At 42.6% G+C, this 27,713-nt stretch overlaps 1 long non-coding RNA gene across 1 annotated transcript; it reads right to left on the reverse strand.

The window, feature by feature from the left end:
- Positions 1 to 7: 7 nt before the first annotated feature.
- Positions 8 to 26,016, reverse strand: LOC306638782. Its single transcript, XR_013757559.1, has 4 exons — positions 25,428 to 26,016; positions 21,772 to 21,836; positions 21,222 to 21,405; positions 8 to 4,216 (listed from the first exon to the last, which is right to left on the reverse strand). It is a non-coding gene; the product is annotated as an uncharacterized lncRNA (long non-coding RNA).
- Between the last annotated feature and the right edge of the window lie 1,697 nt (positions 26,017 to 27,713).

Consider the following 27,713-nt stretch of genomic DNA (forward strand, 5'->3'; position numbering starts at 1 on the left):
CTCCAAGGGTGTGTCTAAGTTAACATAGCAGCTTCCTGCCTTTTCTCATATGCCCTAAGGACACATCTGTGGCCTCACAATAACCCTGGGACATAGGCAACATCTGTCCTATTGTGCAAACAAATGTTTCAGTCACTGAAATAAAATTCACTCTAGTATTTCAAGCAGAGGGAAGTTGTAACCAAAAAGGTAGTAGTAGCAGGAAATTGCTATCATTTCCAGGTCTTCTGGCTGGAGCAAGAACTACAAGGGAATGTCCAGCCTGCCAGAAGTTGGGCCCTGAGGAAGAGGCCCTTCAGAGCTGGAGCCATAGAGGAGATGCTGTGGGACCAGAAATCTCAGAGAGCCTGGCTTCCACCCTCCTCTCCTCCAGCTTTCTCCAAGTGCCATGCACTGACCAGGCTTATTTGGAAGCCAGCTGGGAGCTTAGGGAATGTAGTTTCCTGAAATGTGGAGCAAAGCAGAGGAAAGGTGAGAACTAACAGACAAATCATGGCCACAAAAAGGAAAACATGGACTTATTTAAGGCTACAGAGCTGAGGAAGTAGAGCTAAGGCTTAAATTCATGCCTCCTCCAGGCCACCTCCCAGTCCTTTGTCTTGTCCAACAACTGATTCTGTCTACTCTTTATTCCACTTATAATAACATGATTTCTAGAGCTTTTCCAACATTTTCAAGCTTCAAACTCTACCCTAACCCTAAATTTTTCCTGCATTTAACCTGGTTCCTGGTGTCTTCAAAGGACCCAAGACCATGAGACCAAAATTTCTTTGACATCTGCACTGTCTCTTTTCCTACACTCACTTCCAGGGCTTTCTCTCAGTCTGAGTAGGAATACCTCTTCAACCCTTATTAGTCATGGCTTGATTGGAAAAGTAGAAACTATGTGCATTCTGGATTGAAGGATTCATAGGAATAACTCACTCTATAACTATGGTAGAACTGAAGAAATAAGAGCCCAGAAATGGGAGTTGGAATATCAAGTAAAAGTCAACAATCAGTCCTTCTAAAATACTGAGATGGATAGGCAAATTGGATCTCAAAAAGGAATATGGGTAGCCAGGCACAGACCGCTATTGGAGTGGGTCTGCCAAAGAAAGTTGGTGGAAAAGTCTTTGAAAGATTGTTGTTCACAGGTCTGATTATCATTGAGGGTTCAGGCAGGTAGGAAAGGGCTAAGCACAGAGTTGAGAACAATAAATATAAGCTGGAATTTTCTGGCATTTCTGCATGTAATTTTCACTCCAATAGACTAAAAACAAGCTGAAGTCTGCCTGCCTGCATGTGTATCTTCTGCATGTGTATCTCACCATATGTAAGCATAATGACCTTTAGAGGCTGGGTAATGGCAGTTGCTTTTCTTTGGTCTCCCAAATCTCATGCACTGTCTCCTTTGGTTCACTCTAATCCATAACTATAATTGAAACATTGCTCTATCTCAGCCATTTGACACAGTATAACATCATCACATTCCCCCACCTAGGCTGATTCTATACTCTAGAAACCATTCATCCCTTCCCATTGTCTTAGGGGTCTTACACTCTTGGTTATCATCTACTCTCTATCAGTTCTGTCTCATCTGTATGAGAACATGCCTGGAATCACTCCCATACCGTAAAAAGAAAACCTCCCCCTTTCTACCCTGGAAAGAAAGCTACCATTTTCTCTCTTGAAAGGAGGGGAGAATAAAGTATATACTCCCCAAACCTGACCACCTGCTTACTTCTTAATCCCCTATCATTGGACTTCCTGCCCACCTCTCCATTGAAAGCACCTGCTCAGTGTCTAAGGATGCTCTCTGCTCTTAGCTAACACAGGGCTCACCTCTAGAGCACTGACATTTGTGTTAGCCAGTTTTCCATCACTGTGACAAAATACCTGAGTTAATCAACTTATAAAGTTGAAAAGTTTATTTGGAGTCACAATTTCAGAGGCTTAAGTTCATGGTCAATTGGCTTCTTTGCTTTTGGACCTGTCATGAGGTAGTACATCATGGTGGGAGTGTGTGGCAGAGGAAACTGCTCACTTGATGACATTCAGGAAGCAAAAGAGAGAGACAGGAAGGGGCTGGGGTCCCAATATCTCCTTCACAGACACATTCCAAAGACTTAACTTCCTTCTACTAGCCCACCTCCTAGAGGTTTTGTTGCCTCCCAATAGCACCTTTGGTTAGGGACTAAGCCTTCAACGTGGACCTCTGAGGGAAACTGAAAACCATTGTTAGTGATTCCACCAGCTTGAAATTTACTGATTCCTTGGTATCTATGATTCTCTTCTCTCCTGGCTTTCTTCTTCCTCTCATGCTAAACGATCTCCATAAGCCTCTCTTTCTTTGCCCATCCTTGGGGGCTTGGATTGCTCAGGTTTTCAGTCATGACCATTTCATCCCAATATATGTACCTCAGTGAGTTCAGCCAGGCTCAGGACTTCGGATGATAGCTCGATGATAATTACTCCCAAATCCTTAGTTCCAGTCCAGACTGCTTTCCTGAGCTCCAGTTATTTCCAGCTACCAGCTGCAGATTATATGAAGTAGTGCCCGAAAAGGACTGTCTTGAGTGAGCAGAAATGGAATGAATAAAAATCAAACAATAACAATCTGTTGATGATTTTCAAACTCTCATTAAGTTCTAGGCATTATGCAAAGTTTTACATGCACTATCACTTTGAATCCTCACTCTAAGATGTAGATCCATTTTGAGCACCAGTCTACAAATGGGAAAACCGAGGCCCAGAGCAATGATGGACTAACCCAGGTCTGGTCCTGATGAAGTAGTTCTGTCCTTGCCTTGAAAAGCTAAGCCATAAATTGGGAGAAAATATTTGCAAAACATATTCATCATAAGACTTGTATTATGAAATGTGATCTCACATGTGGAAAAAGCTGAACTCATAGAAATAATGAATAGAATGGTGATTACCAGGAGCTGGTTGGTAGAGGGAGGTAGAAAAGGAAAGGAGAGTTGTTAGTCAAGAGGTACCAAGTTTCTATTAGACGACAGGAATACGTTATGATGATCTAAGACACAGAATGATAACTAAAATAAATAATAATGCAATATGTGTTTCAAAATTGCTGAGTACACTTTACATTTTTTCAGCAACACACACACACACACACATACATACATACATACACACGAAGATATGTGAGGCGATTTGCTAATCAGTTAATCACCCCACATGTATTTACATTGTATTCCATTGTTTGCACCATATCCCAGAAATAAACATGCAATTATCATTTGTCATTTAAAAGGAAATTTTCAAAATAAAAAAATATGAAAATACTTGCAAGTTAGTAATAAAAATGCAACTAACCTGATAAAATAGACAAAAGATTTGAACACATACTTCACCAAAGAAAAGATGCTCAACATCACTAGTCAAACCATAATGAGATACTATTGCACCTCAGCAGAGTTAAAAATAAAGAGACTGATAATAATAAGTGTGGGCAGCAATGTGAAGTAACTGCAATTCCCATGCATTGCCAGTACTACTGGAAAACAGTACAACACTTTGAAACTATTTGTCAGTTTCTTTCAAGGTTAAACATATACTTAGATATGACATAGCAATCTAGTCCTATTTATTCAAGAGAAATTAAAGCATATAAAATAAAAGGACTTATATTTGAATGTTCATAGCTGCTCAATACTCACAATAACCAATAAGTAAAAATGTCCCAAATGGCAGTATATCTACACAATGGGAAAGAATTCCCATTTAATTAAATGGTGCTGGAACAACTGGATAACCATTTTAGTCTAAAAAGAATGAAGAAACTGTTAATACATGTAACAATGCTGATGAATCACAAACACACAATGATAAGTGAAAGTAACCAAATACAAAATGATTCTAATTATATAAATTCTAGGAAAAGCAAAAGTATAGCAGCTAAAATTGGATCCATGATTGCCTGGGGCTGGCTATGGGGAATCTACTACAAGGGAGTATGAGGATACTTTGGGCAAAAACAAAAGTGTTCTCTATTCTAATTGTGGTTTTTTATGGTACATATTTTCCCAAACTCACTGAATTGTACATATTAGTGAATTTTATTGCATATAAATTATATATCATAAAGTTGATTTAAAAACAAATATGGAAAGTTGAAAGCAAAGATATGCACAGGATCCAGGCAGAGCAAAAAAGGCACACTTTCCTCAGCATGGAGGAGTCCTGGAAGGCTTCTGATCCTCTGGTGGACCTTGAAGAATAAGCAGGCATGAGACCTCCAAGAAGCAGCTGTTGGCAGCTGGTTGTTTGCCTGTGGTCAGGCTGGGATGGCTCCCACAGGGACTGCATGTGGGAGGACGGGGAAGGTTAGGTGAGCTCCATTCCTCAGAGAATGAAGCATGGGATTCACGGGGCTTGCAGTCACCAGTGCATAAGGGCGTGTGGAACACAGACCAAGGATAATGTTTGATGAACTTTGAGAGACTACAGAACTCTCATCTCTGCTGCCCAACTCTCTGTCATAGAGACAAAAGTGACCCCTTTCTCTGGGCACAGTTTTACCATGTAAAATGGGAGATGATGAGTAGACTTGATCTCTAAGGTCTCTTGCTTCCTTGACTTACAATGATATCATATGTGCCCTCCTCTGCTGGCTTGGTCACATCCAAGGGGCCAGTGCTCTAAACTCCTGCTTGCATGACTCACTACCTTCACCCTCACCCTCCTTATATCAGGTGGCCACGCACAGAGACCGGGAAGCACAGAAAGGAAGACAGGGCTGCCCAGGAAGGACAAAGATCTAGGGTCTAGCCTAGAGCTCAAGTCTTGAGAAGTCAGAGACAGAAATGTGAAGCTAGCCAGCTACCACAGGTCTAGAAGCAACTAGGTTCACTTGCTGGATAATCACTTATGGAGCAACTAATGTGTCTGATATCACACACACTCATTAAGCACCTCCTGGGAGCTTGGTGCTGAAATGTAACAATGAAAAAGACAAATGTGATCTTTGGTACAGGAATCTAAGTTGTGGGGTTGAGAGCTGACCAAATTTGCTATTCAAAAAGAAAACTGGCTGTCTGAATGGATCTTAGGTATGAGAGTTTCCGTGATTTACACATCAGAAAACTGGAGCTCAGAAAGATTAAGAGTATTGATCCAGGTAGAACCCGTGTTTTTTTGCCAACCCTATGCTGGCTACAATCTATGCCCTGTGTATTACAGTTTCTCTTTCTATTCATCATATTCCTGAAGTAGTACTGAGGGGGTAGGTGAGGGAGGGGGAGTGGATGGAAATGAGGCACCCCCAGGTCAGATGTGCTGGGCTCACACTTCAAGTCTTCTGCGCTGTGATACACTCTGTTTGAGCCTGGTCGAGAGGCCAGTCATTCCCAGGGGCTCCGGTCAGAGGGAACTGCTGGCAGCCGCTGTCCAACAAAGATGTCTGGTTGCATCTTGTTCCTATCGATTACCCACCAAAGTGTCTCTCATTGTTAGGCATTCCCCAGGGGCAAGCAGGAGAAAAGGAGTCCTTTCTCCTTTTGTGCATTTAATGACATCCAATCCTACCCAGTGATCTCTGCCCTCTTCCTAGAGGCAGAAGAGGGAGAGGGAGGAGGGGAAGAACAGAAAGAAAATACAGAGGTAGGGGCACAGGCAGATGCAAAGAAAAGAGATGGGGAGAGACAAAGGCAGTGATGCAAAGATAGAGAGACAGAAACAGAGAGAAAAACCAGCACAGAGACACAGAGAAGCAGCAGAAGCAGTCAGACTGATAGACACAGTGAAGTAATCAGAGACAAAAGAGTCAGAGACAGAGGGAGAGATGGAGGCAGACCAAGAGAGGGAAGGAAAGAGAGACAGAGAGACACAGAGGGAAAGAGGAGGAGGAGGAGGAGGAGGAGGAGGTGGGGGAGGAGGAAGGTAGAGGAGACAGAGACAGTGGGACAGAGGCAGGAAGAGCAGCAGGAAGAAAAAGCAAGGGAGGAGGGGGGATCTGAAGCAGGTGGCTGCAGACTGTGGGTACCCTAGTCCCCCTAAGGCCCCGGTACTAAGAAGACTCACTGAGGAACCTGGGTCCAACCTGACACAGCCCACATACCACATTCCTGTCCACAGCTGGATGGGATTGGGTGTGCTGCCATTTCATGTGCAAACCATGGGAAGTCCTTAACTCCCCTACAGGTGGGAACTAGAGGTCCACAGAGGCACGCTTCCTGCTGGCTGCCCAAGCCTTCCTCCTTTCAGTGCAGGCACTAGCACCATAACAGGCTCGGAACCCTGAAGACAAGTCTGCAGAGGTCCATGTGCCCAGACTCACCCCGCACCACTCTTCAGATGCCTCTGAGAAGCTTCTGTCCCTCCCTGACTCCATGGTTCCCAAAATAGTGTGGAAGCTCAAACCTCCACATCCAGCACAACCTCTGAGCTCCACACACCTGTCCGGTGCACCCATCTGCCCCATGGTCCACAGCCTCTCACAGGCCCTGGTGTCTTCAACACACACACATAACTGATTCATCGCCCCACATCAAGTTAATATTGCAAAGCACTTGGAACCATGAGCCCTCAACAAATATCAGCTTGTGGTTAGAAGATGCAGAAGCCATTCTACAGCCTTGGCCCTCCTCCAGGCCACCATCAGCCCCCACCCATGACAGCCCCTAACAGAGCCCCTGCACTGTATACATGGGTTCCAGTCCATCCTCCGAGCTGCCAGGGTGGTCCCCTGGCAGGGAAGCTCTGCTGCACCTTACGTGCATGGGAGCATGCACCGAGTCCCCGCTGCTCAGAGTCCTCCATCATCCAGACCTTTCAGTGTCCTTACTTTCATTCCTGGCTCCTCATCCCTCCTCAAGACAGACCCATGCGCACCATGTTCTCAACTCCCCGCTATTGTTCTTGAACCTTGCCACCTCTGGGCAACTGCCTCACTCCTTACTGCATTTTTTTTTTTTTTTTACAGTGTTGGGGACTGAAGCCAGGGCCTCTTACAAGTCAGGCAAGCACTCACCACTGAGCTACACCTGCAACTTTACATTTCTTAAGTATCCACATGTGCCAAGTACATGTATCTATATATCTGGCTCCAGATCTTTCCAGGATAGGCATTTTCTATCCACATTATCAACAAGGAGAGAGGTTTCGTGGCCTGCACAAACAACACAATTCTAAGAGCCTGAGCCCAGACTTGATCCCAGGGCCTTCTACTTTCATGTCTTACCTGCCCACTGTGCCTACACCTTGGAGCAGTTACCATGCCTGAGGCACATGCTAAGTATTATATTACCTGTTTAATCCTTCTCACCACCCTAGGAGGTAGGTGCCAATTTGCAGGAGTAAATACCCCTCCCCCATTTTGCATATCAGGAAAACGTGGCACAGAGAAGTTGAGTAACTTGCCCACATTACCAAGCTAGTATATGGGAGCTTGGATAGAAACCACAGGCAGGCTGGCTCCAGAGCACACTTCTTCACCTGCTATAGGGGATGAATAGAGAATGACTCCACAGTTCCATCTCTCCTACTGCTATACCACCTTACATGGTCGCTTAATATCCCAGAGCCTCAACTTACAAGGCTATGAAATAGGCATAACAACACACTGCTTTAATTCCAAGACCAGGCTGAGGCTCAAGTTTAAAAAGCAAAAAGAAGGAAAAAAAAATAAGGTAGCAAACCACTTCCTAAAATCTAAAGGAGAAAGGCAAATCATCATATATTAGGTTACAAGGAAGTGCCAGACACTGGAATCATGTTTTCATCCTGTTACGGTGTAGATCTTAAATGTCCCCAGAGGCCATGTGTTGAATGAAGACCTGGTAGGCATCCTGTGCTATTGGCAGTCAGCAGAACTCTTAGGAGGTGGGGCCTAGAGGAAGGATGTATGAATATTGAGACCCGGGCCCCTCCTCTCTCTCTCTCTCTCTCTCTTCACTTCCTGGCTGCTGTAAGGTGAGCAGATTTTCTGTACCACACACTCACAGGCCTGATATATGGCCTTGTTATAGGCTGTGTTAGTCAGAGGAAGAGAAGCTTATTTGGGACTCTCAGTTTCAAAGGTCTCAGTAATCAGTCTCATAGATGGAAGACTCCACTGCTTTTGGCCCAAGGTGAAGCAGCATATCATGGGAGAAGGGGCCAGTAGAGGAAGGCTACTCAGACCATGGCAGGGTTCAGGAAGCAGCAGGGTGGGGAGGGATAAAAGGGGTCTCAGGGAAGATGCACCTTTCCAACAAATGCCCCCAATGACCACTTCCTCTGGCCAACCCTACCTGCCTAGAGGTACTACCCAGTCAGCCCATTCAAACTAGGATGGACTGATTATACTACAGTTCTTATAATGCCATCATTAATGCTGGGATCCAAACTTTTCATCTTTCAGGTCAAACTGGATACTTGAAGATCAGAATTGGCTAAAGCTTATGTGCTTGCATTGCTAAAGATGGGGAAATGGCAAATTTAGATGTGGAAACCATGTTTTTTATAAGTCGAATAACTCGTCCAGGTTGACATGGCCAGTAAATAGTTGAGTCTGACCTGGCGTCAGACTCTGCAGCCTGAACTCATTCATACATCAGCTGTCATACTGGAAGAAGCAAGGAGGACAGTGAGAATCATCTCTCCTTCCACAGATTCCATGACGTGCATCGGTAATAGCCACTGCCAAGTGCTGTGCCACAACTAATACATGTCATACCCTTTCTTTTAATCCTACGACAACCCTGCTAGGAAGACTTTATAATCCTTGTTTTCAGAGGAGGAAATGAAGGCTCAAAGTGGTGCAGCAAGATAAGCTGTGGAGCTGGCGTTTGAAGCCAGTTTTCACAGAATGCCACCCCGAGATCGTCCGGGATTGAGACACTGTGCTGGGGCCTGAGGTTATGCAGGTGAGCTAGACACAGGATTATTTAGGACTCCTGGGTTGTAAAGAACAGAAACCATCTCAAAATAGTAAAAGCAAAGAAAAAGGGAGACATTTATCATAAGAATATAAGGTTTTGTGGATCCTCAAGGCTAGAGTTCAACAAGCCCTTTGAAAGGCTAAACCCAGGAAATAGAGATCAGTCAGCAACCTGGACAGGGCTTTGTCTGCTCCAAGTCTCTGCCCTTCTCTGCACCTCACTTCTGTCTCAACAACCAGCTTTCCATTCTGTCCAGTCCACATGGCAGGCAGAACGTGGCCACAGCAATGCTCCCGAGTTTACGTTTCCTCTCTTAAGAGTCCAGTATAGACAGAGCCAGAATCTCTAGGGCCACCTATCAGTTCCAGAAGGTCATCTGAATGAGTTTTCTTGGGTCAAGAACCCATCCCTGGTCCAAATAACAGTGACACTATAATAGGGACACATTGTTCAAGTAGAGTGTGGATGAGGAAGTCAGTAAGATGGAAGAATCATTAGTTTCTGGGCTGGACAAACACCCCAAGGCTATTTATTTACCACTGATGTGATCCCGGTCCCTAAAGAGCCAGAGTTTAGCAAGCAAGTTGGGCAGATAGGTACACACAGAATCACAGTTGAGCCTTCTGAGAGTCCTGAGAAACACATGCAATTCTACAACCAAGGGGAGAACTACCAACTTTACCAAGAAAATCAAGAAAGAGAATTTTAACCATTGTACAAAAAATGATCAGAACCTCAGAGGTAGTAAAGCTTTAGATGATACATGTGTGTATAACAAAGACTACAAAGGAAATTTATAATTATAATTTTAGATTACGAAATACATAAGACTTCTTTGAAATTCACAATTGAGGATAATTATTTGGGTGCTTTTGAGAAAATTTCATTAATGGTTTGCTATAATATTGAAAATGAAGATATGCAAAGTAGGGTCTTTAACCATTCAACCCGTACCAAACAAGGCAGATGCTGGTTGAGGGAGGCAGTGTGGTCTAATGGAAAGACCACTGCCATCAGAAATATCAGTGTTTGAAACCCAACTGCAAAACTGACTAATTGATGCAGAGCAAGTTATATGCCCTCTTTCATCCTAATTTCTTATCACAAACCCAGACCAATAATATCAGATTCTCGGGACTTTTGAAAATTCGGAATGACACAACTCATGGGAGCCAAGTCATGTCATTCTACTCAAAAATTTCCAAATCAAAGCCAAAGTCCTCCCTGTGCCCTGAAAGGCCTGGCTTGATCTTCCCAGGACCCTGACCCCACTCCAGCTCATATCTGACCTCATCCTCTGCTCCCCATTTCCTGGATGACTCCCTTACAGGCACACTCCACACAGGCACTGCTTGCTGTCTGTCAGATGCTCCAGGCTTCCACATCTTCAGGTGACACCTGGTGTCCCCTGAAGACTCACCTCTCGCCTTCTTTAAGTCCTGGCAAATATGTCTGCTGACCACGCTATCCAAAACCACAAGTTGTCTCCCCAGTAGATCCTTTCTCCTCTCCTGTTTTTTCACTGTTACATATACCATCTTTAATTAGCTATAGAGTAAACTTACTGACTGCATGTATTGTCTGTTTTCCCTTCAGATATGTAATCTTGACACATGCATGGATTTTCTTCTCTTCAGTTCTTTCCACTGCTCTGTCTTGGCCACTACAATGCCTGGCACCTAGTGGTGATACCACCCTACGGCGAGGAGTTCTGCTCCCTCTAAGGTTGAAGTTTGAACACTAGAGAAGCACATGAGAGCAAGCATATTAAGCAGGTTTTATTTAAAGGTAATAATACGGATTTCTTCTGGGAGGAAGAAGGGGACGGACCATGGCTGATGTTCTAAAGTCCCAAAAAGTGAGCGCACCCTACATCTTTCATAGGCTGAGGTCTCTTTTGTCCTCCAGTTCTTTCCCCACTTATCTCTCCTTCCTGCCTATGTGATTAGACCTGGTTTTGCAGGTGAGATGTAAAAAGTGAGAAGCAGAATGGGCAGGGGGGAGGGCCAAAGTGATTCAGCCAGGCAAGGGCCCAGGGGGCATTAATTAGCAGCTCCTTGCTTGCAGTCCTTGATAAGGGCAGGTAAATTTGGCAATCAATGGGCTCCAGAGATCCTTGACATTCCATTCTCCCAGGGGCAGTCAGTCTACAACTTCCAGAGGCAGATGGCTTTCATGGCATCCATTTCCTGGATTTGACCAATCCCCTATTTCTACACTAACTGCCTGTCCCCAATTCTGGCTTCAGTGGCACACGAACACATAAAAGCTCCTAGGATAGAACTCAGTACACGGTGGGACTCACCATCGCTCCCTTCCTTTCTTCCACATCTTCTGAAACAGTTTCTTTCCCCAGGCCTGAGATATATATTAGTTATGACTGATGTCTTTTTAAAATACCATAGCGTATCCCATATTCAGACTATCCATATGTCAGGGGGTTTTCTCTCTTTTTTATTTCTATCCTTGCTTTTTCACAAGTTGTATAGACATAGAAGGTGCTCCATAAATATTTACTGAATTGACTTAATTATCCAAGTCCCAGGAAAGGAAATAAAATAAATGTTCTGCCCACAGATACCAAGCCTGAAATGATCAATTCATGATAGAGTCTCAATCATACTGAGGAATCCAGGCCACGAGAAAAGAGTGGAGATGACAGTGTGCCCAGGCAGCAGGCATGCAAAGAACCCTGTATCCCTCTGCTCCTGGAGGGGACAGCTGTTGGTTTAGTCTGCCTGGCTCCCTTAGAAGGGCTACTATTCTCCACTCCAGGCCTATCATTCTAGCAGAGCTGCCAATCTTAGGGCAAGTCCTTCACTATGGGACCCAGGCTGATGCCCCTTTCCTCTGTCTCAATAGTCCTACCCATTAATGTCTTCTCCCCCGCTTCCCAGAACACAAATGTCTAGCAGGGTAAGATTCTTACTGTTTTAAGTAATGAAGATGGAAGGATATGTACCAGTGACCACAGGTAGCCATTGTCCCTGCCTCATGGAGAAAGACTGTTCACAGTGGGAGAAAAAGAGAAATACAGAGAGAATTGATGAGACAGGTGAGAAGGAGAACGTAACTAAAGCCCAATCTGCTATATCCCAGTACCCGACACAGTTGCTGACACATGGTAGGGACTCAAGAAATACTTGCTGAAAAAATTGTCAAAGGGAAGAAGGAAGAGGAGGAGGAGGAGGAGGAGGAGAGAACGAACTGGTGATTTAATTTGTGTCCACATCCAAACAAACACCTTTTCCACACTTATTCATGGAATTAGTGCCATATGCCTGGTGCTGTCCTATGTGCTAATGTTAAAATGGTGAACACAGTTAGACTTCCTTCCTTAGGGAAATTTACATTCTAGTGCAAGAGGTAGACAACAAAGCAAATATGTTCGCCCTAAGTCGAACAGCCTGTGAGGAATGCCCCTGAAGCACATGGCCTGCCCACTTTCTGGACCTCGCCTGGAGAAGCTGCCCAGCTCACAATAGCTCCCCCACCCTGATCCTGCCTCCAGTTCTCAGAGATGTGTGCACAGAGGTGAAGTCAATGCCCTGTAATTATGTTGGGCCAGTCAGTATCTTTAGCAGGATCTGGGAATTTTGACCTGAGATACAGAGACTAGGGTTCATTGCAGCTGAGTTTTGCAAAAAAGGAATCTTTAGATCAAACCTTTAGAATTCCTGCAGCTAAGATCCAAGACTGGCCCTGGTCACTGCCCACCCAGAGGCTTAGTTAATTGATTCTTGTGGGTTCTTTGAGCTTCCCCATGACCCCTAAGTAAATTCCTTTGTTTGTTTAACCTAACTAAAATTGCACTGAAACAAAAATCTTTCCTTAATTTTCTGGAAAACAAAAAGAAAGGAAATAAAATAAGTAAATTTTTAAAAAATAAGTAAAATTTATAGTGCTTTGAGATTTTCATAAGACTTTTTGCCCATATCACTTCTTCTTAATGCCCACATCATTAAGAATCATTAAGGAAACAGTATTATTATTCATGCCTATCTATGGATGCAGAATCAGCAATGTGAACTGTTACTGTATTTCAGAACATTAAGATCAGAGAGACCACTTTAAAACTAATTGTTGCCACTAAGTAGCTGTATTATTTGGGCAGGTTAATTAATCTCTCTGATCCTTGATCTTATCATGTATAAAATGAGAAAGGGAAGTTATAATACTTTCATAAGGTTGTGAGGATGACATTAGATCTTGGACATGAAGCTCTGAGTATGAATTTGGCCCTGGGCAGCTTTCCAGGTGCTTAGGATCCTCTGCCACCACCCTTGTCCTAGATATATTTGCTTGCAAATGTTATGCACATGTGTACACACACACACACACACACACACACACACACACACATTTGGGTGACTTGAATGGCCATAACTGATTAAACAGGATTTGAATTTTTGTCTTCTGATTTGAGAATGATCACTCTTTTTATTCACAAACTGCTAATAGGAATGTAAGAAGATTCAAATTTATGTTATGAAGAAGTCTGGATTTATTTGATCTGGAGATGATTTCAAGAAATAATTGAAGGGTTATCCCAAGGAAGTGACCAGACTTACTTTGTGAGTTCTCAGAGGTTGCTATGGTTTATAAGAGTGGCCCCCAAAAGTCTAGGTATAAAAGGTTTTGTCCCCAGACAGGCACTACTGGGAGGTGTTGGGACCTACCTATTCAACATAGTCCTTGAAACTCTAGCCAGAGCAATCAGGCAAGAGAAAGAAATTAGAAGGATACAAATAGGAAAAGAAGAGATCAAATTATCTCTGTTTGCTGATGACATAATCCTATATTTAAAATACCCAAAAAAACTATACCAGAAGACTTCTAGAGCTGATAAACAAATTCAGTAAAGTAGCAGGATACAAGATCAACATACATAAATCAATCAGTTTCCTATGCTCCAATAATGCATCCATTGAAAAAGAAATTAGGAAAAAATATCCCATTCACAATAACCTAAAAAGGTAATAATAATAGCAATGAAGGAGGTGAGAGACCTCTACAATGAAAACTATATAACACTGAAGAAAGAAATTGAAGAAGACCTTAGAAGATGGAAAGAATTCCTGTGCTCTTGGATAGGCAGAATTAATAAAACAATAATAAATGGCTACACTACCAAAAGCAACATACACGTTCAATACAATCCCCATCAAAATACCAACGACATTCTTCATAGAAGTAGGAAAAACAGTCCTAAAATTCATGTGGAAGAATAAGAGACTCAGAATAGCCAAAGCAATCCTGAGCAAAAAGAGTGCTGTTGGAGGCCTCATAATACCAGACCTCAAATTATACTACAGAGCTACAGTCACAAAAACAGCATGAAATGGCACCAAAACAGGAGAACCAATGGAAGAGAAGACACAGACAGACACACATAAATACAGTTATCTAATACTAAACAAAGGAGGCAAAAGCATGTTGGAGAAAAGATAGCCTTTTAAACAAATGGTACTGGGAAACCTGGATAGCCACATGTTGAAGAATGAAATTTAACCCCTATCTCTCACCCTGCACAACTCAAAGTAGATCAAAAACTTAAGAATCAGACCATAATCTCTGCAAATGCTAGAAGAAAATATAGGCCCAACACTCTAAAATGTTGGCACAGGAACCAACTTCCTTAGCAAGACCCCTAAAGCGCAAGAAGTAAAACCAAAAATCAATAAGTGGGATTGGCATCAAATTTTAAAAAACTTCTGCACATCTAGGGAAACAAGTGTGTAGAGAGAGCCTACAGAGTGGGAGAAGATCTTTGCCACATGCTCCTCAGATAGGGTATTAATATCTAGAATATACAAAGAACTCAAAAATGGTAACAGTAAAAAACCAAATAACTCAATAAATAAATGGATAAAATAACTAAACAGACACTTCTCAAAAGAAGAAATACAAACAGCCATAAATATGTGAAAAAAATGTTCAACATCTCTAGCAATCAGGGAAATGCAAATCGAAACCACACTGAGATTTCATTTTACTCCAGTCAGAATGGGAATCATCAAGAAGATAAATAATAAGTGTTGGCAAAGATGTGGGGAAAAGGCACAGTATTATATTTTTGGTGAGACTGCAAATTAGTGCAAACACTCTAGAAATCAGTATGGAGATTCCTCAAAATTCGAGGAATGGAACCACCATTTGACCCAGTTATCCCACTCCTTGGTATATTTCCAAAAGATCAGCATACTACAGAGATGTTAGCCACATCAATATTTACAGCAGCTCAATTTGCAACAGCAAAACTTTGGAACCAACCTAGGTGACCTTCAACAGATGAAAGGATAAAGAAAATGTGGTATATATACATAATGAAATATTCCTCAGCCATTAAAAAAAGAATGTGCTGGGCATAGTGGCACACACCTGTAACCCCAGCAGCTCCGGAGGCTGAGGCAAGAGAAATGCAAGTTCAAAGTCAGTCTCAGCAACTAGCAAAGCCCTAAGCAACTAAGTGAGATCCTATCTCAAAATAAAATATAAAAGGGCCTGGTGATGTAAAAAAAAAAAAAAAGGAATAAATTATGGCATTTGCTGATAAATGGATGGAACTGGAGACTATCATGCTAGGTAAAATAAACCAGACCCAGAAAGTCAAAGGTTGAATGTTTTCTCTGATATGCAGAAGCTAGTCCAAAATAAGGAAGGCAGGAGGCGGGTGGAGAAAGGAAAAAAGGGAGGGGTGAATGCCATCAAAATAGAAGATCAGTGGAGTAGAGGGAGGGGATTGAGGGAGAAGGAGGAAGGACAGGATGAGGAAAGACAATGGAGTGAATTCGACTTTACTTCCCTGTGTACATATATGATATACCACAGTGAATTTCACCACCATGTGCATTCACAAGACACTAATTTAAAAAAAGCTACAAGTAAATAGCAGAAAGATCAATTGTGTGGAGGAAAGGGACGGGGAAGTACTGGGGACAGAATTAGAGCAAATTATATTCCATGCTTTTATAATATATCAAAATGAATCCTAATGTTATGTATAACTAAAAGAACCAATAAAAATTAAAAAAAAAAAAAAGAGATGGATCCTATGGTTCTTAAATCACTGAGATTGTACCCTTGATGGGGAGTTGGGACCCTGATCTGGTCTCTTATTCTTTCTTTCTGCTTCCTGAATATAATTAGTTTGCTCCCACCACATACTCCCCACCATTGCCATCTGGTGGCCCCAGATCAATTGAACTACCTGATCCTGGACCTCCAGAACATCTGCGAGTGAATATACTGTTGTCTCAGCAGCACACGGATCCTTCTCAAAAATAGACCATATCTTATGCCACAAAGCAACTCTTAGTAAATACAAAAAAAATGGAAATAATACCCTGCATTCTATCATATCATAATGGACTCAAATTAGAAATCAATGATAAAATAAAAAACAGAAGCTACTCCAACACATGGAAACTAAATAATACACTATTGAATGATGAATGGATAGTAGAAGAAATCAAGGAGGAAATGAAAAAATACTTAGAGGTAAATGAGAATACCGATACAACAAACCAAAATCTCTAGGATACTATGAAGGCAGTACTAAGAGGAATGATGATTGCATTGAGCTCATTTATTAAAAGAATAAAAAGCCAGCAAATAAATGACCTAGCATTACATCTAAAAGTCCTATAAAAGAAGAACAAATCAATACCAAAAACAGTAGAAGAGAGGAAATAATTAAAATCAGAGCTGAAATCAATGAAATTGAAACAAAAGAAACAATTGAAAAAAATTGGCAAAACGAAAAGCTGGTTTTTTGAAAAAAATCGATAAAATTGATAAACCCCTAGCCACACTAACAAAGAGAAAAATAAAGAAAACCCAAATTACTAAAATACATGATGAAAAAGGAAATATCACAATGGATGCAACTGAAATACAGAAGATAATTAGAAACCATTATGAAAATTTATACTCCAATGAAATAGAAAATTTGAAGATGTTTGATCTCTAGAGACATATGACCTACCTAAAATGAGTCAGGAGATCATACATGATTTAAACAGAACAATTTCAAGTAATGAAATAGAAAATGCCATTAAAAGCCTAACCATTAAGAAAAGCCCATGACCAGAAGGACTCTCAGCTGAGTTCTACAAGACCTTCAAAGAAGAATTAACACCAATACTTCTCAATTACTCCATGAAGTAGAAAAGAAGAGACTCCTTCCAAATTCATTCTAATATCACCCTGATACCAAAACCAGACAAAGACACATCAAGGAAAGAAAACTTCAGACTAACATCCCTGATGAACATAGATGCAAAAATTCTCAATAAAATTCTGGCAACTTGCATTCAAAAACATTAAAAAGATAGTGCACCATGATCAAGTCAGGTTCATCCCAGGATGCAGGGTTGGTTCAACATACAGAAATCAATAAATATAATTCATCATATCAATAGACTTAAAAACAAGAATCATATGATCATCTCAATAGATGCAGAAAAAAAATTTGACAAAATATAGTACTTCTTCATGTTCAAAACACTAGAAAAGCTAGGGATAGTAGGAACATACCTCAACATCATAAAATACAAACAACTTACAAATAGGTAAAAAAGTACTCAAACTATCATTATTTGCCAATGGTATCATTCTATATTTGGAAGATCCAAAAAATTCCACCAAAAATCTTCTAGAACTAATAAATGAGTTCAGCAAAGTAGCAGGATATAACATCAATATCCATAAATCAAACACATTCCTATGCATTAGTAATGAATCCACTGAGAGAAATAAAGAACACTAGCCCGTTCATGATCACCTCAAAAAAATAAATACCTGGGAATCAATCTAACAAAAGAGGTGAAAGACCTCTACAATGAAAACTATAGAACATTAAAAAAAGAAATTGAAGAAGACCTTAGAAGATGGAAAGATCTCCCATACTTCTGGAGAGGCAGAATTAATATTGTCAAAATGGCCATATTACCAAAAGTATTATACAAATTTAATGAAATTTCTATTCAAATTCCAATGACATTCTTCATAGAATTAGAAAAAACAATCATGAAATTCACTTGGAAAAACAAGAGACCCAGAATAGCCAAAGCAATCTGTAGCAAGAAAAGTGAAGCAGGAGGCATCACAAGACCAGGCATCACTATACTACAGAACTATAGTAATAAAAACAGCATGGTATTGGCACCAAAACCGACATGTAGACCAGTGGTACAGAATAGAAGACACAGAGACAAAGTCACATAAATACAGGTATCTCATACCTGTAAACAAAGGTGCCAAAAACATTCACTGGAGAAAAGATAGCTTATTCAACAAACAGTGCTGGGAAAAATGGAATGCCATATATGACAAAATGAAATTAGACCCTTATCTCTCACCCTGCATGAAACTCAACTCACTATGGATCAATGACTTAGGTACTAGAACAGAGATCCTGCAACTACTAGAAGAAAAAGTAGTCCCAAATCTTCATTGTGTTAGATTAGGACCTGACTTCCTTAACAATACCCTTAAAGGACAAGAGGTCAAACCAAGGATCAATAAATGGAATGGATTCAAACTAAAAAGCTTCTTCTTAGCAAAAGAAACTATCAGTAATGTAAAGAGAGAGCCTACAGAATGGGAGAAAATCTTAACCACATGTACCTCAGATAAAGCATTAATCTCTAGGACATATAAAGAACTCAAAAAACATAACACCAAAAAACAAATAACCCAATCAATAAACGGGCTAGGGAACTGAACAGATGCTTCACAGAAAAATATATACAATCAATCAATAAATATATGAAAAACTGTTCACCAATTAGAGAAGTGCAAATTAAAACTACTCTAAGATTTCATCTTACTCCAATCAGAATGACAATTATCGAGAATACAAGCAACAATAAATGTTGGCGAGGATGTGGGGAAAAAGGTACACTCATACATTGCTGGTGGGAAAGCAAGTTGGTACAACCACTCTGGAAAGCAGTATGGAGATTCCTCCGGAAACTCAGAATGGAACCACCATTTGACCCAGTTACTCCATTCCTCAGTTTACCCAAAGGACTTAAAATCAACATACTACAGTGATGCAACCATATCACTAGAGAATATCATGTTAAGTGAAATAAGCCAAACCCAAAAAACCAAAGGTCAAATGTTTTCTCTGATCTGTGGAAGCTAATTCACAATAAGGGGGGAAATAAGGAAGAATAGATTACTTTATATTAGGTAGTGGGGAGTGAAGGGAAAGGAGGGGAAGGGCTATGGGGGTAGGAATGATAGGAGAGTGAAACAGACATTATTACCTCATGCACATGTATGACTGCATGACCAATGTGATTCCACAATATGTATAAATCAGAAACATGAGAGATTATATTTCATTTATGTATGATCTATCAAAATGTATACATGCATTCTACTGTCATGTACAACCAATTAGAACAAATACAATTTTAAAAAATGTAAAAAAGAATTAAGAGTTACCAGGTTTCTGTTCAGTATACAGAACTTTCTCTGAGCCAAAGAGAGGGTTTAAAACCCACATCACTGGCACTGAGCCCGTTGACTGATCTACTCAGGGGCCCATCAAAAAAATACAGGTACCAGACCCAAGTTTGTGCAGGCCTGAGCCTCTAAGAGTGTCTTTGGACACAAGATGTATACCTGAGGTTATCTGATAGAAACCACACCAAAAAGGGATCAGGTTTCATAAGCAGAACCTGCTGCAAGACAAAGGCCTTAGTGGACCACCACAAAATGCAGTGCAGAAGCCATGCCCTGGGTCCTCTTTGCTGTGAGTCCTGGAAGCCTCATGTCTCATCTCTCTAACCTTCAGGGACAGTTGTATGATCACTTCCCAGCCCCCAAGACACCTGGGGAGCAGCAGGACCAGCACCTTTCGTCAGCCCTGAGGGCTGCACAGATTTCCTTCAGACCTTTTCTAGAAGAGAGGCTGACCCCAGCAGACTGTCAGAGAAAGTCAGTCCCCTTTGACCAGAGCCACGGCCTTGAAGCTGGCAGCAGAGGTGGGCAACTTTGCAAGCTCACTTTGAGCCTAAGTATCCAGGTTCCGATTGTGCTTTACCTATGACCCAAGCAAGTCAGCAGACCTCTCCACCATTAGCTCCTCATCTGCAACACCCAGAGGTGCTGAGAAGATGAAATGAGATCCAGTGCAGCGATCCCAGCACCCAGGGAAGAGCACTGTTGAGGAAGAGCATCGCTTCCTTTTCCTTGGCTCCTTTTCCTTCCTCCTCCACTTTCAACACTCCTCTGCCCAGATTAATCTCTAGTTGAGCTGGGGGTCCCAGCCAGGCCTCTTAGGTCTGCAGCTGTGTTGATCTCCTGACTTGCTGCCACTGTGTATAAGACATCACATCCCATGGTCCATGTGACCCTGGCCCCAGAAGGCCTGCCGTCTATCCTCAGACTCCCCACCCCTTACCACCTCAGGCCTTTGCACCTGCTTGCCTCTGCCTAGGCACCAGGCCCTGCTCCTTGCTGTCTCCTCATCTTGAGGGCTTACTCTGAAGTCATACCTCCAGGAGGCCTTGCCTGACCACCCTGCTGAAAGCAGATTCCTCCCAGTTACATTTTGCATATCATCCTATTTTAATTCTCTAAAGTAGTGATCATAATAATCTACTCCTCTCCTGTGATTACTTGTTCATTGTAAGGCCTCCCTTCAGAGTGGAAACTCCAAGAGGGAAGACCCTCATCTCTTTTGTTTGCTGTTTCCTTCTAGAATCTGGCAGAGCAAGAGCATTCAGGCATGATGAATGAGCACATGAACAAATGAATACTGTCATCCCATTTTATGGATGAGGAAACTGAGGCTCAGAGGAGACTTGCCCCATCTCACACGGTGACTGCCTGGCTCTTTTCTAACATTCCCCATGCACACTTTGTTTTGCTGTAGGATCCTGGGGACTTATCATGTCCCAGGGAAAGAATAGGCCGGATCTTAGGGGAGCATCCCTGGCCTGGAGCCTCAAGAACACAGTAGCTTTTTATTGCTTTTAAGTGCCAAGTTCTACTCTGCATGCTTGACATGCATGATCTTGCTTAATTCCTCCTGGCAGTCCTCTGTCTCAGAAAAGGAAACTGAGGCACAGAGAATATCAGTGCCTCGTGGAAAGTCATGAAAGAGCAAGCCTGCGAATCCCAAGCCATCAGGGCCACAGTGGGTGAACCACCCACTACACAACATGGCCTCCTCTCCTGAATGCCCCCTTCCTTTCTTCTGTCTCAGCGCCTTCTCTTGAGCCCTGAGGCCCGCCACAGACCCTATGAGAACAAGATGTCCTTTGAGTCTAAATGGAACCGGATCTTAAAATCTCTGAAAGCAAAAGAGGACGACTTCTTTTGAGAGGCGCCCACCTGTAATTGGCATGGCCGGTCGCATCTCCCTCAATGTGTAACATGGCAGAAATCCTGTTGAAGTCCCTGGAAGGCCGTCCCTCCTTAATGAGGACACGATCCAGCCCTGGGCGGTTCCGGCCGCTTTCAAAGTCGCAGCCCAGAGCCAGTTTTAATGATCACGGAAGGAACTTCTGAGAGAGTCCTGAGAAGAGGATGGGATAATTGCACTAGAAATACCAGCCACCGTGACAATGGCCTGTGGGCCCGGGCTCTTCAGGAGACAAGGCCTTCAAGGTCAGCTCCTCCAGCACCTGCTCTGATTCCCTCCGACTCTCTGCTCTGAGATAATTATGAAAGAGACAGTAAAATACCACCAGCACCCTCTCACCGACGGCTCCCTCCCACCCTGATGAAGCTGCAGCAAATAATGAATCGTAATGGTCGAGTTTAATGCGTTTCCCAGCGCAAAGCTTGACCACGCTGCTTATCAGCTGTATGACCTTAAACTGGTTACTTAGCCTCTCTGGACCCATTTTCTCAGCTGGAGAAAAAAAAAATCAAATAATACTTGTCCGATGGGCCTCCTAGAATGTCAGTAACAGTGGCTGGCACAAGGCATGTATGCTGTTGTCACTGCCAGGAGCAGAGAAATAGAGGTGTGGCATTTTGACCTGGTGTTGTACAGTTCTAGTCTCCCGAAGTTCACTGTGTCTGATGCAAAATGATTGCTCTGTGAGTGTCCAGTCTGTGCCTCCTCTCCCTCCCGGGCCTCACCCCTCTCCACTAAAGAGGGCTTTGTCTTTGTACATTCACCCTCCAGGGAGAGTTCTGCCTTCCATTTCCGTGCTGCAGATTTGAGAGAACAGCTACTACTGCAACAGACATGCCCAAGGGCTTTGGTCACCTTCCCCCTCTTCCATGTCACTACTGGGACCACAAGCTCATGCAGATAGGAGCTGTCTGTTTTGTTCGTTGTCATCTCCCAACCCTATCACAATACTAGCATGTAGATATTTGTTAGCATCAATAGATATTTGTTGAATAAATGAAAGAAAGGTGAATGAATCCCCCAGGTGGAAGGTTCTCAATCAGGAATGCTTTTGCACTTTCCTCAGGAGATATTTGACAATGAATGAAAACACTTTTTGGGTGTCACATCTGAAGGGATGCTACCGGCCTCAAGTCGGCTGAGACCAGGAGGCTGCAGAGTATTCTGTGCCTGTGGAGGCACAGGACAGTCTCCATGGCAAAGAATCATCCAGCCCCAAATGTGAATAGGGCTGAGGTGGAGAATCTGCTCCCCTCCGGCTGCTCCTCAGGAAGCTTGCCGTTAAAGACAGGAAAGACGCTCTCCCGCCAGCCTCTGTCCTGCAACCACCCGGGGCCACTCACTGTCATTTCTCACTTGTTACTCTGCAACAACCTCCTCTGAGACCTCCTGTTTCCACTCTTATCACTTGAAATACACTCTCCGTGGGGCAAAGTAACATTTTTTTAAAAATCAAGTTAGTTTCCCACTAGAAACCTTTCTAGAACCTATGACTTCCCATGGCCCTTCGAAGAAAATCCTAACTTCACTGCGTCTTGCAAAACTGTATGCACTCTGGCCTTTGCTTCTCAATTTCTACTACTTTGACTCCTCACTCAGCTCCAACCATACTTTGTTTCTCTAACACAGTGGTTCTCAAAGTGTGCTCCTTGAGCCAGCAGCATCAGCATCACCTGAAATTAGTTAGACATGGAAACTTGCTAGGTTCCACCTCAAACCTGAATAGGAACTCCAGAGGAGGGGCCAGCAATCTGTGGTTTGACAAACCCTCCAGAAAGTTCATGCTTACCTAACAGAGAGACCCAGCTCTACCTCAGGGCCTTTGCACTTGCCCTTCTCTTTGTTCTCTACCCTGATCTGCCAGTCATCAAATCCTATTCGAGTCTCAACACAATTGGCTCTTCCTCACATAAGCCCTCTCTGAATATCTAGAGTTGCCCTCTGACCCAAATTAATGGCACACTACTTCATTACAGTAGTAATTATTATATTATATTATATATATATTATATAATATATTTCATTATTATATTATATATATATTACTTGTTTGTATGTTTATCTTTTCTCTCTCATCCGCTACAACACAGGTGTCATTGGAGAGCAGGGAGCTTGTCTATGTTGCTCATCAATATCCCTCGTGTGCAGAGAAATGTGTCTATGATACTTACCAAGTGAATGAATAAGCAGTGGAAAGTGGTTAGAGGAAGCAGAAGAGAAGCTGAAAGGGCAACCCACAAGGTGACAATTTACATTGTACTTAGATGTGGGGGCAGGGAATAAAAGAAAGGAAAATAACATTTTCAAATTGGGGTGCTCAAGAATTTTGGCCCTAGAGGAGGAAAGGCATTAGGAAGGAGGAAAGGGACCAATGAGAAGAGCTGATGTTGGTGCCTGAAGACACATGAGGACACTCAGTTCCCACAGCACGGCTGAACTCTGCTGTGTAGAAGGTGACCTTCTATAGCGGTGATGTGGGTCCCTGGGCTAAAGAGGTTCACACATGAGCTTCCTGCATTTATCAACCTATACAGAAGTCCCACAAAAAACCAAGTCCCAAATACCACGGTTTCTTTATCCATTCATCTGTTGAAGGGCATCTAGTTGGTTCCACAATCTAGCTATTGTGAATTGAGCTGCTATAAACATTGATGTGGCTGCATCACTGTAGTTTGTTGATTTTAAGTCCTTTGGGTATAAACCGAGGAGTGGGATAGCTGGGTCAAAAGATGGGTCCAGTCCCAGTTTTCTGAGGATTCTCCACACTGCTTTCCAGAGTGGCTGCACAAATTTGCAACTCCACCAGTAATGTATGAGTGTTCTTTTTTCCCCACATCCATGCCAACATCTATTATTGTTTGTGTTCTTAATAATAGCTAATCTTAGAGTTGGGATATATGCACAATGGAATATTATGCAGCCATAAAGAAGAAGAATATTATGGCATTTGCACATAAATGGATGAAATTGGAGAATATCATGCTAAGTGAAATAAGCCAATCCCAAAAAACCAAAGGCCAAATGTTTTCCCTGATAAGTGGCTGATGATATATAATGGGGTGGGGGTGAGAGAAGAATGTAGGAACTTTAGATTACTTAGAGGGAAATGAGGAGAGGGGTATGAAAAATGTTGGAATGAGACAGACATCATTACCCTATGTACATGTATGTTTACACGAATGGTATGAATCTACATTGTGTACAATTACAGAAATGAAATGATGTACCCCATTTGTGTACAACAAATCAAAATGTAGTCTATAAAAATTTTTAAAAAATTAAAAAAAATAAGTCCTGGTAGGAACACAGAGATGAATTAGGAATGAACCCTGTTTTCAGGAAGCTTGGTCTAGCATGGGAGCTAAGACTCACACAGAGGTGATCATGAGAAAAGACATAGTGCTAAGAAAGGAAATATATTTGTCAGTACTTCTTTTACATGAAGCATCTCCTTGGTGCTTTACATAAACTATCTCATGTGATACCCAAAAACCTGTTAAGTAAGTGTCTGAGTCTGTTTTATATTGCTATAATAAAATGCCCAAGACTACACACTTTATAAAGAAAAGAGGTTCACATGGCTAATGATTATGGTGGCTGGAAAGTACAAACAGAAAGGCACTGTATCTGATGAGAGTCCTTTGTCTGTGATAGTTCGTGGCAAAGAAGCAAAAAGGAAAACAGCCATGTGCAGAAGGGACCAAGCACATGGGCTGGACTTGCTTTATAATAATATAGTTCTCTTGCAAGAACTAACCTAGTCTTCCATTAATCCCTACAGTAATCCCTTCCTGGGAGTGGTCCCCCATGACCTAATCATCTTCCACTAAGTCCCACCTCTTAAAGACCCACCATCTCTCAGTATCATCACCTTGGAAGCCAAGCTTCCCTCACATGAACCTTTGTGGGACACATACAAACCACATCTAAACCACAGCAGCAAGTATCTCCATTCCACAGAAGATAATAAAATGAATAACATTTGTGAGCATTGGGTCTGTTTCAAGCTAAATGCTTTCTAAGAATTCTCACAGAATTCTCACAATAATCCCAGGCAGTGTTTACTATCATAATCCCCTCTGCAAAGATGAGAAAATTGAGCCTCAGAAAGGCAAATGCACAAGGAGATAGAGACCACTTGCTCAAAAGAGTATTAATTTAAAAAACACGAGTACCTTCATTCTTCCTGTATGCGACCCTTTCCTCTTGACATCACACAGGCGCCAGGCAGCTTTACAGAGGAAGGGGTTTCCACCAGCATGGCAGCCTGGCTGTGTGATGGGCTGTCCGGTGAGAAGGGGAGCGCTCTGTTGCTATGTGCATGAAAATGGAGGCCGATTATTTGGGAGAATGACACGCTTTCTATGAAGGTTGGTTTCAGGATGGAAGAGCCTGTGATTCTGTTCCTGTTGCACATCTGTAGGACTGTCCTTCCCCTCTCCAGACCAATTTTCACTGCATGGGATTATATGACCATTAAAGGCCCCTTTGCTCTCACAGGCAAAGGTTCAAAGTTGAAGGGCAGATACGGAGGCAGGGGCGCCAGGCACTGGCTGGGATCTTGGCAACCCTCACTGAAGGTTCAATTTAGCCAAGGGGCCTGGGAGCTTTGAAACTTTACTTCCTTCCCAATTTTGCCTCCGGCTGACCACAAGCAAACCCATACTGTGGAAAATTCCAGGCAACAATATATATTGGTGTGATGATAAACTCTTTGCAGTCATTCCCACAGCCAGCTTGGACCCAGCACCTCCCCACACACTCCCTCTACCCCCACAAACCCAAAACACCTCGTTTTATTAGAATTCCAATTATGCTCCAGTGATTTTGAATCCCCAGAATTCCTTTATCCCAGAGCAAGAGTAATTGGATTTTTCTCCCTCTGAGCCTCCGCCGCCCCTCCACTTCATCAGCATGCTGGGCTCCTGGCCCACCTGGCCCGTGAAGGAATTGAAAAGATGCCATGCAGCTTTATGAAATCATATATAAGATCTTTAAGGATGCTTTCTGCAGTGGAGGGGGAGTTTTTATTTTTCGATAAATCACTTCCAGCCTTCAGATAACAATTTTATAGTCTGCTAAGATAGAATTTATGATTCGGGGGAATTGCTCATTCCTCCCGGTGTGTCCCTTTCTTGTGCCTTTCCCCACCTCATCCCTTTCTGGGAGGATTCAGGAATGGGGCTGGAGGGGAGGGAGCAGAACTGATTGCCATGACCTCCTAGTGTGCACAGTCCCTCCTCGCACACTGAGCTTGACATCCTCAGAACGCTTTAACATCCATCAGGCCACTTCATCCTCTCAGTGAGGCTGGAAGTGGCCTGAGCAGGGTTAATAACAGTCCATTTTCCAGATGAGGAAACTGAGGCTCCCAACAGAGGCGGGAAGCAAACTCACTTCTGAATTCAAGTCCAAGGCCCTTTGGAACATATTACAATATTCCCCTAATTATTAGTGGCCTCTTTTATCTTTCTGAGCTCAGAAGTAACCCAGGTAGGGGGCTGGGAATATAGCTCAGTTGGTAGAGTGCTTGCCTCACGCACAAGGCTGTGGGTTCAATCCCCAGCACCGCAAAAAAAAAAAAAAAAAAAAAAAAAAGAAGTAACCCAGGTTGGAATGGTTGAACTTCTCAAATTATAGTCTAAGAGAGTTACTTAAGACAATGGGGGTTAACATCTGTCCTTCCCTAATCCACAGATCGAGGTGGTAAATTTTGAATTTGTTTGCAAACCCAATTAATCCTCCTTACCTAACAATCCCGGAGATATTTCCAAAGATGACTGTGACTAAGTCTCATCATCATTCAAAATGTCTCTTATGCCTAAAAAGAAAAATTACAGTGTTGGTAAGAATTTGGAGACCGTCTCATCCAGTATTCCAAAATTACGCAATAATACACTCTCCCACACCGGGACCCCCAGGCCTCTGCTTGAGAAATCCAGCGACCGGGCTCTCACGGTCCTTTCCTATCCCATTCAATCCTCTGTTCATTCACTTCTTTTATCTGAACCACAGATATTTATGAACAGGAAAGACGTTAATGCTGGGAATACCATCCTGAACATCACTACTTAAACAGGAGTAGTTGAAAGAAAGTTCTGGAATCACATTACAGAAATTTAAATTCCAGCTCCATCCTCTCGGACAAGTGCTTTCACTCCCCCTTTGGCTCAATTTCTCCCATGGAAAATGGGGATCAGAATATTGCTAAGTACTAGCTACATGGGAGCTAGGGGTATGGATGAGAAAATAGGCATCCACCGTATGGAATGCTGAGGAAGCATCTACTCCATTTAGGGTGGTGGTCAGGGAAGGCTCCCTGGAGGCAGTGAGCTCTACGCCAGACATCACAACCAAGCAGGAACTGTCTAAGCAAAGAGAGAGGAAACCATTTCAGTAGGAGGAAGTGAAACTGTAGGTCCTGTGCTCAAATCAAGAAAAGCACAGTCTTCAATGAATTC

This window comes from Sciurus vulgaris (assembly GCF_902686455.1).
Source record: "Sciurus vulgaris genome assembly, chromosome: 1".
Taxonomy (NCBI): domain Eukaryota; kingdom Metazoa; phylum Chordata; class Mammalia; order Rodentia; family Sciuridae; genus Sciurus; species Sciurus vulgaris.